At 53.9% G+C, this 10,000-nt stretch overlaps 1 long non-coding RNA gene across 2 annotated transcripts in view; it reads left to right on the forward strand.

Moving 5' to 3' along the window:
- Positions 1-10,000, forward strand: part of LOC121826183 (uncharacterized) — a 195,285-nt gene that overhangs the window by 172,293 nt on the left and 12,992 nt on the right. For both annotated transcript variants that reach the window (XR_013043526.1, XR_013043528.1), the window contains 2 exons: positions 5,488-5,604; positions 5,749-5,898. This is a non-coding gene — a long non-coding RNA (uncharacterized LOC121826183). The remainder of the gene's footprint in view (positions 1-5,487; positions 5,605-5,748; positions 5,899-10,000) is intronic.

Genomic DNA, 10,000 nt, shown 5'->3' on the forward strand with positions numbered 1-10,000 from the left:
TCATGCTTTCCTCCGCATCATACAATTTCCTCCATAGCATCCAAAGCCTCTGGCCTCCATATTTAAATTAAAATAATTAACTAACCTGGCATTGATAAAGACAAAAATGAATAAAAGCAAAGGGAATCTGGCCTGGGGATGAGATGAAGCTACAGATGTTGGTTTGGGAACCTGAGCTAGTCTAGGGTTCTGATCTCAGCAGTGTGTGTGTACATAGAATACAGATCAGATACAAGTTCCGGTGGCGTTGGGAGTTGGGGTAGTATGATAAACAGCCCAAATGTTGATGGCAATGATGCTTGCTTGCTTTTGTTAGTTTTTGTTTGTTTGTTTAGTTTTTCAAGACAGTCTTTCTTTCTTTCTTTCTTTCTTTCTTTCTTTCTTTCTTTCTTTCTTTCTTTCTTTCTTTCTTTCTTTCTTCCTTCCTTCCTTCCTTCCTTCCTTCCTTCCTTCCTTCCTTCCTTCCTTCCTTTCTGTAATATGTACAGATCTGCCTGCCACTGCCTACCAAGTTTTCTTTTTAAACAAAAGCCACTACTGATTCAGGCCTGGAGCCATGGCATTTCTGGAATTTCCGGGAATCACATGTTAGGATCTGGCGCCCTCTTCTGATGACAGGTTGTACATTCAGATAGAGTGCTCATAGACATAAAATAAATAACATACGTGTTTTTATTATTTTTTGAGACAGGGTTTCTCTGTGTCGTCTCGGCTGTCCTGCAACTCACTCTGTAGATTCACTTGCCTCTGCCTCCCAAGTGCTCGGATTCAAGGTGTGCAACAGCACCACCAGGCCGTCAATCATTGTTTTTTAAAGACTCAAATGAATCAGAGGGCAGTGACCTGCCATTTCCACTTAAAGATAAGTTTTCTCCTCCAGTTTTAAGATAGTTCAGTGATCATGAAAGACAGAGACAGGACCCTGAGGGCACATCTAATGAGTAGTAGAGAGAATCCTATTTGACGACAGTTTACAGGAGCTTTTCATTAGCCCGAAGCTGCAGGGGAAAAAAAAAAAAAAAAAAAACATGAAAATTTCCAACCCACACACAGGGGTGGTGGGATCGCGGCCTGACTGCCCTCTTTCCAGCTAGCTGCTGAGTGCTGGGATTACAGGAAGGGGGTAGCACACCCAGCTCATACAGTACTGAGAGGATGGAGCCCAGGGCTTCCCCTTCCACTCATAAGTCAGATCCCCATTACTGCTGTCCCTTGCTGTTTGTTTTATTCCAAGTTAATTATAATTAACTTTTAAAATTCTACCTTTTTTCTCCCTGTCTCCCTCGCTCCTTCCTTCCTTTCTCTCAATCTTCTTTCTTTCTTTCTCTCTTTCTTTCTTTCTTTCTTTCTTTCTTTCTTTCTTTCTTTCTTTCTTTCTTTCTTCTCTTCTTTCTTGATTTTTCCTGCCCACTCCAATTCCTCTGGCCTCTCTAGGCACCTGTACTCATGTGAGTGAATCTACACACATACACCAGTGGAAATAATAAAAATTATAACGAACACTTAACATGGCATTAAAAAAAAACGTAAATAGAGCCGGGCGTTGGTGGCGCACGCCTTTAATCCCAGCACTCGGGAGGCAGAGGCAGGCGGATCTTTGTGAGTTCGAGGCCAGCCTGGGCTACCAAGTGAGTTCCAGGAAAGGCGCAAAGCTACACAGAGAAACCCTGTCTCGAAAAACCAAAAAAAAAAAAAAAAACGTAAATAAAAGGAACCGAAAACAAAACAGGGCTAGGGATGGGATGCACCAGCTAGTGGTGTTGGGTCCTCAGCAGTGTAAAAACTGTGGTGTTCCCACAACACACAGACAGAACAAAGCCATTTCTGGTGGTTGTTGTAGGGTGGGGGTAGGATGAGAAGAGAAGTCTAGGTACTGACTAAAAGTTTGTCTCTCTTTCTTCAATTCCCCCCCCCCCCAGGGTTTCTTGGTATAGACCTGCCTATCCTAGAACTCACTCTGTAGCCCAGGTGGGCCTCCAACTCTCAGCCTTAGCCGCCTCCAGATTGCTGAGAACATAGGTCTGAGTGATCCCCTGTGGCTAAGATTTGGGGTTTCTGTTTTTGTCCATTTATTCTTTGGTAGATGGGACCCAGATCAAATAATAGCAGAAACAAATGTGGGAATCAGTTGTTGCTCTGCCTTATGGTGTCTGTGCTCTGTGACCTTTTTTTTTTTTTCTTTTTTCTTTACCGTGTCTGTAACTCCACATTTCTTTTCTGTGTCTCTGGTGTCCCCCGAACACCCCCCCCCCCACACACACACACAGCAAACTAAACTTTTATGGTACTTTTCTTTTCACATGGAGAGCTCTTCACAATTCTGCACATGCAAATTGGTTTTAAATTTTGGCCCTCCAGAGGCTAGGAAATACAGAGAGAACAAAATGGACCTTGAAAAGTATGTCACATGGTGGGTTCCATCTTGGTGAGGTCACCAGACAAGATGGCTTCCATCCTCATGACTGCTTCCATTTTGGTGAGGTCAATAGCCATGCTGTTGGCTAACCACAGCTACTGAAAAGTTTTGAACTGTGAACCCCCACCAAACATACACGCGCGCGCACACACGCGCGCACACACACACACACACACACACACACACACACGGACACACGGACACACGGACCACACGGACACATAAATTTTGAAATTAAACCGAATGTACAATCAAGTAACAGAATAAATAAGAAATTAAAAGCAGACACATAGAGAAAAAAATGTTCCTCGAGTTACAGAAATAGAAGGAAGCCCAGTGTGGTGGTGCACGCCTTTAATCCTGTCATTGAGGAAACAGAGGTAGGTGCACGCCTTTAATCCCAGCACTAGGGAAGCAGAGGCAGCTGAGCTGGATCTCTCTGAATTGAAATTTGGCCTTGCACACAGAAAGAATTTCCTGACAGTTAAGTGAGTTCTACACATTGAGAAACACAGTCTCAAATAAAATAAAATAAAACAAAACAAAATAAAATATAGAAGAGGCCTGAGTTGTTGCGGCTGGAGAGATGTCCTAGCGGTTAAGAGCACTCACTGACTGTTCTTCCAGAGGACCCGGGTTCAATCCCCAGTACCCACATGGCAGCTCACAACTGTCTGTAACTCCAGTTCCAGGGGACGCTTACACAGACATCCACACAGGCAAAACACCAATGCACATAAAATAAGAATACATCAATTACTTAAAAAGGAGTTTTAATGACTTCCCTCACCAGCATTTCTGTCCTGTCTGTTGCTTTCGTCTGATCCCATCCCAGGTGAATTCTATTTGTGTTGATGTCTATTTATTTAATTTAAACTTTTTTTTTTTTCCTTCGAGACAGTGCTTTTTTGTGTAGCAGCTCTTGCTGTCCTGGAACTAGCTCTGTAGGCCAGGCTGGCCTCCAACTTCCATAGATCAGACTGCCTATTAACATGACCACTGCAGTGTGTGTGTGTGTGTGTGTGTGTGTGTGTCTGGCTGGCTGGCTGGCTGGCTGGGTACAGGTTTATGATTTCCAAAGCTGATTTCAGTGATCAATAAAGACAGAGACAGGACACCGAGGTCTTTTTCGGGAAAAACAAAACAACAACAAACAAAACGAACAAACCCAAAACCAAACACCAAACAGAATACTTCCACATTTCTTATCTCTTCGCGCCGCCCCCTGCCCCCCCCCCTCCGGCGAGGAAGGTAAACCTTTGTGAAACTTTTCTTTTCATGTAGACAGTACTGTCTGGATTGGGAGAGGCTCTTCACAATTCTGCACATACAAGTGCACATTCCACATGCAAATTGTTATTGAAAAGTTTTGAACTGGGACCTCACCCAACCCCCACTCCCACAGACACACAGGCACATCCAGAGACACTTAAAATTTGAAGTTAAACTAAATATACAATAAAGTAACAGAATAAGTAAGTAAGTAAACAAACAAATAAATAAATAAACAGACTCAGAGGGGAAAAAATGTTCTCAGAGTTCCAGAAATAAAAGGAAGCCTGGTGTGGTTGGTGCAAGTCTTTTAATCCCATCATTCAGGAGACAGAGGCAGGTCTCATCTAGGTAGTGACTTCCAGGCTATATGTAGAGAGGCCTCTGTCTGTCTCAGTCATTAAATGAATCCAAAATATTTAAAACTTGGAGGAGTCAAACACACAAAGGAAGGCAGTGCTGGGGGCCTGGCTCATGGGGGGGGGGGGGCGGCGGGGAGAGCCCTGGCCTAGGTGCCCAAAGCCCTGGGCTCCATCCTCTGGTCTGGGTTATGTGAAAAATTCTGTGTTTAAACTAGGTAGTCAGGCCGGGCAGTGGTGGCGCACTCGGGAGGCAGAGGCAGGCGGATCTCTGTGAGTTCGAGGATAGCCTGGACTACCAAGTGAGTCCCAGGAAAGGCGCAAAGCTACACAGAGAAACCCTGTCTCGGAAAACAAACAAACAAACAAACAAACAAACAACAACAACAACAAAAAAGGTTGACAGCCTGGTGGTGTTGTTGCACACCTCGAATCCGAGCACCTGGGAGGCAGAGGCAGGTGAATCTACAGAGTGAGTTGCAGGACATCCAAGACTACACAGAGAAACCCTGTCTCGAAAAACCAAAAATAAATAAATAAAAAATAAAAAAAAAAATAAAAATAAAAATAGGTAGGCAGTTAGGTAGGTAGGCGGGTAGGTAGGTAGTTAGGTAGGCAGGCAGGCAGACAGACAGACAGACAGACAGAACAAATAAATGCAATCAACTTTGAAAAACAAACATAGAATAAGGGAAAACAGAAGGCAGTTCAAGGGCAGCGTGGGTATGTGAGAAACCCTGCGTTTAAAATAATAGCTAGCTAGGTAGGTAGGCGGGTAGGTAGGTAGTTAGGTAGGTAGGCAGGCAGGCAGGCAGGCAGGCAGGCAGGCAGACAGACAGACAGACAGAACAAATAAATGCAATCAACTTTGAAAAACAAACATAGAATAAGGGCAAACAGAAGGCAGTTCAAGGGCAGCGTGGGTATGTGAGAAACCCTGCGTTTAAAATAATAGCTAGAAGCCAGTTCAAGGGCAGCCTGGGTTACGTGAAAGATCCTGCGTGTATATATATATATATATAATTCTGAATCAAACGAAAAGACTTAAAACAAAGCACTGTGACAATGTATTATCTCTGGAAAGAAAATACAAGTGCTGTTTTAATTTTTGCTCTAACTCGGTATTTAGTTTGAGAACTGGGGGTGGGAGTGGGCGGTGGCGGTGGCGGCAAGGAACACCACGACAAAAACCAAACCCCAAGCAGGCGGTGAAATGTCTTTAAAAGGACATCCATCTAAAATGGCAGGCACACGGAACTGCCCTCGCCGGCCGCCTGCCTGCCTGCCTGCCTGCCTCCCTTCCTCCCACCGAGTTTGGATGCCACCATCCCATAGTTGTGCTAGCCAGCCCCTCGCCCGCCCCACATACTCCGAGGAGTAACGGATCGATCGGTCAGTCACACTCTCTGTTTTAGAGAGCGATTCGCCTGTTTTTCACAGCTTCCTGTCATACTTTCGTTTTCGTATCCTGAGGGGGTCTGCCTGACTGTAGGCCGCGTTCGCTATGTCCCGGCGCGACCACGGCCAGCCAGCGTTTTTAACCACTCGGGAGAGGCGGTGAGTGCCCTGTCCTGTCACCCACGGCGGGGGGGGGGGGGGGGGGGGGCGGCGGCATGATCATGGGAGGACCCTCCGGAGCGCCGGAGTGCTTGAGACGCGCGAGCGAGCGAGCGAGCGAGCGATCTGTGTTGTTTCCTTGAGGATGGAGACGGTTGTCGGGGGACACCTAGCGGTGGCAGTTATGCACGACGCTCCTGGTCCTCGGTCGCTGACAACAAGGGCAACGACGTGCCTGTCTTTAGCCGGGCGGAGTGACGATAGTCCCGGCAAGCGGGCGGATGTGTCCCGGAGGTTGGTGTCCTGCTTGGGAACGGTCTCTTTGTAGGAGGTTGTACCAGAGGACTAAGGCGGGAGTATGCGTGCTCCCTGGGCCAAATGAGAGACGCGGTATGGAGGGTGGAAGGCAACTTGAGCGGGTCGACCAGAAGGCTCAGGTCCTTCACGAATCACCGATAGGTGTCGGGTCCACCCAGGCCTTTTTCTGCACGAGCCCCGGGTCCTCGGCGGCGGGCCTCGGCGTCCCGAAGCCGAGAGCGGGCGCCTGCTCCGGCCTCCCCGCCGGCCCTCTCCCGGGCCCCGTGGTCTCTCGGAGCTTTTTGTTTTCTCGTTGCTCCTGCACGAGCCCCGGGTCCCCGGCGGCGGGCCTCGGCGTCCCGAGGCCGAGAGCGGGCGCCTGCCCCGGCCTCCGCGCCGGCCCTGCCCGGGCCCCGTGGTGTCTCGGAGCCTTTTATTTTTTATTTCTGCACGAGCCCCCCCGGGTCCCCGGCGGCGGGCCTCGGCGTCCCGAGGCCGAGAGCATGCGCCTGTCCCGGCCTCCCCGCCGGTCCTGCCCGGGCCCCGTGGTGTCTCGGAGCTTTTTATTTTTTTAAATTTCTGCACGAGCTCCTGGGTCCCCGGCGGCGGGCCTCGGCGTCTCGAAGCCGAGAGCGGGCGCCTGCTCCGGCCTCCCCGCCGGCCCTCTCCCGGGCCCCGTGGTCTCTCGGAGCTTTTTGTTTTCTCGTTGCTCCTGCACGAGCCCCGGGTCCCCGGCGGCGGGCCTCGGCGTCCCGAGGCCGAGAGCATGCGCCTGTCCCGGCCTCCCCGCCGGTCCTGCCCGGGCCCCATGGTGTCTCGGAGCTTTTTATTTTTTTAAATTTCTGCACGAGCTCCTGGGTCCCCGGCGGCGGGCCTCGGCGTCCCGAGGCCGAGAGCATGCGCCTGTCCCGGCCTCCCCGCCGGTCCTGCCCGGGCCCCGTGGTGTCTCGGAGCTTTTTATTTTTTTAAATTTCTGCACGAGCTCCTGGGTCCCCGGCGGCGGGCCTCGGCGGTCCCGGCTTTCCTGCCCGTCGATCCTCGGTTTACTTTGTAGAGTTTCGCTCCCCCCCCCCCCCTTTGGTTGCCTCTCTCCACGTGCGGGCTGATCTCGGGTTCCTTGGCCGGGAGGGTGCGGGGTGCCCGGCTTTTCCAGCATGTCCATCTCGCTCTCTTGGTCCTCTTACGGTTATGAGGTCGACCAGTTGTTCCTTTGAGGTTCGGTTCTCTTTGTTCATGGGGACATTTTTGGGACGTTTCGCCCGGCTTGACTTCCAGAAGTTCCCTTGTGGCCTGTGAATTACTCCCCTGCACGTGTTGTCATTGTCACTCGTTGCGATCTGCCCTTATTGTACCTGCAGATAGGTACTGACACGCTGTCCTTTAAGTGGGTGACATTAAAGGACTATGGTTTCTGAGGTTGCCGTTTCCTCCGAGGCTGTCGGGTATTCCCGTCCACCCCCTCAGCCTCTGCTCTTGGGTCAAGGCAGCACCTCGAGCCCGGCCCCGCGCGTGCTTCCCGTCCTTTGGCGGCGCTGTGTGCCTCTTTCTTTGGGCGGCCCTTTTGTGGCTGGCTGGCTGCGTCGCGTGTCAGGTGTTCCCGCTTCGTGGTTGTTGTCGCCCGTCTTTTTACCGTGCCAGTGGGGGATGGCCGAGGGCTCCTGTGGAGAGGCGCTGTGTTTTGGGCCTGTGCCCCTGCCCCTCTCCCGCTGTGTCTCCCTGGCCATTACCGGTTTTTTATTTTCCGCCCATCGGCCCGTGGCGCTCCCGAGACTCTCCGCTGGCCAGGCCGGGTCGCGCCGCGTTTTTTTCGGCCCCCTCTCCTTGCCTCGTGCCTCCCGAGTGCACCTGCGGGGCGTTGCTCCTTATTTTGAGGCAGAGAAGGGATTTTTTTTTTTTTCTCTCCCGTTTTTTTCTTTTTCTTTCTTTCGGGTCTTTGGAGCTCCCGAGCCTCCATTGGGTTCCCCGGTTTTTTTTTTTTTTTTTTTTTTTTTTTTTTCCTTCTCTCCTTCCCCTCTTCTCTCTCGCGGTGTGGTTCTCGCGCTCTCGCTTGGTTTACTCCCGACTTGGCTTCTCTACTCGCGTGGAGGTGCCCTTTTTTTTTTTTTCCCTCTGGATCGATGTGGTGCTCTCGTGCTGTCTTCGGGCCGGAGCCTAAGCCGCGCCAGGCGAGGGACGGACATTCATGGCGAATGGCGGCCGCTCTTCTCGTTCTGCCAGCGGGCCCCTCGTCTCTCCTCCCCACCCTCGGGGGTGGTGTGTGGAAGGCAGGGGTGCGGTTATCCGGTCTGAGCCCTATCTGGCCCCCGCACTTCCCGCTGTGGTTCGTGGGGTTTCCTGTGACGCGTCAGGTGCTCTGTCGCCCTTGATGCGGTTCACTCTGCCCGGTGTGGTTTGTTCGGCCCTCTTCCTCTGACTTGGGGGAAGGGGTTTGACCGATCTGCCGCGTCGCATGCCCTTCCCGACCGGTGTGTGCGCGTGCCTCGCTCGCGGTCGTCGCGGTGCTCCTGGAGCGTTCCAGGCTGACCCTCAAAGGTGCCCGTTTCTGAGTGGCGGCGTCGTTTCCCGTTCCCCGGCGCGCCTCCTGTGCTCGGTCTGGCTGCAGTAGCGGTGCGTGTTTTTGTTCCCGGTTCGTTGGCGGCGGGTCCGTGCCTCCTCTGGAGGCGGGAGGTCGAGAGACCCCGAAGGGGGGATTAGCGGTAAGAGAGGCTCTGCGGCGTTACCCATCTCCCGAGAAGGGGGGACGCTTGCTTTGTCGAGCCACCCACCCGCGCTGCTGTAACTTAACTGCCTTCTCCCGTAGGCTCTGCGTTGGTGCTGGTGTGGAGCGTTGGCGGGGCCGGCCTTGTTTAGCTTTACCCCCTTTAGAGGGGGTAAGTCTGTAAGGACTCCCCGTCGTTGCCACCCGGCGGGTGCTCGAGAGGCCTGGCTCTCGGGGGGTGTGCCCGTTTTTTAATCTCGGCCCGGGCTCCCCTGTCCGCGAACGCTCAAGGTGTTTGTGACCTGGAAAGGAAAAAAAAAAAAAAAAAAAAGCCTTTACCGATACCGCAGACCTCCCCACGCCCGCCCGCCGTCTTTCCCGTTCCTCTCTGGCGGTCGGGCGTGCACGTCGTTGCCTGCACGCGCGCCGCTCTCGGCCGCCGCGGCTTGGAGGCCCCGTCGGGCTGGGTCCGTCCCGCCCTCATTGAGAAAAGTCTCTTCTCTAGCGATCCGAGGAAGGGGCGTGCTCTCGCGGTCTCGTTGGGGTTCTCTCCCGCACGGTCCCCCTCGACCGCCCGCCCGCCCCGACCGCCCGATGCGCGTAGCTTTGGCCGGGTGTCCCCCTACGCCCGTCTCCGGGGGAACCCGAGTGTTTGTGCTCCTTTGGCCTAACGCGGCCCGCGCCTCCTCGCTCCGAGTCCGAGGGGGGATCACGCGGGGCAAGAGCCATGGTCATGCCGGCGTGTTTGGAGCCCGGGGATTTCTCGTGGTTTTGTGGAGGGTCGCCGCGGGATGACGTGGAACGGAAGGGGTGTGGGGCTGTGTGTGGTAGGTGGGCTTCCCGGGTCCCACCCGTCCCCCTCCCCGACGTGTTCGCCTCGCCTGCCCGCCGCGTGCGGCCCCCTCCCGCGCGTCCCCGTTTTCGCCGTTCCCGCGACGCGGACATGCCCGTGTGTGTCGCGTTGCGCGTTGTCGCTTGTGCTGCGGCGTGGTGGAGTCGCCTCGCTCTCCCCCCTCCCCGGCAGCGTTCCCACGGTTGGGGACCACCGGTGACCTGTTCCCCCTTCTCGGGGCCGGGGATCCGGGTCTGGCGGGATCGACCTCTCTCTCGGGTGCGTGCGGCCTTTGGGGAACGACGGTCGGTCGTCCGCGGCGCGTCGCCGGACGCGTCGGGGCCCATTCCCGCTCGAGGGTCTTCGGCGGTGGCGGCGGCGTCGGTAGTCTCCCGTGTTGAGTCTTCCCGGGCTCTCCGGGGGGCCGTCGGTTTCGGGCCGGATCGGTGCCGCAGGCGTGGCGGGACTGCCCCAGGAAGTCGCGGGGCGGTGTGATTCCCGTCGGTTTACCTCGCGTGTCCGTCCGCCGCCCGAGCGGTCTCTCGGTTCCCGGGTGAGGCGCCTTCCGG

The sequence above is a fragment of the Peromyscus maniculatus genome, chromosome 11 (assembly GCF_049852395.1).
Source record: "Peromyscus maniculatus bairdii isolate BWxNUB_F1_BW_parent chromosome 11, HU_Pman_BW_mat_3.1, whole genome shotgun sequence".
NCBI classification, from domain to species: domain Eukaryota; kingdom Metazoa; phylum Chordata; class Mammalia; order Rodentia; family Cricetidae; genus Peromyscus; species Peromyscus maniculatus.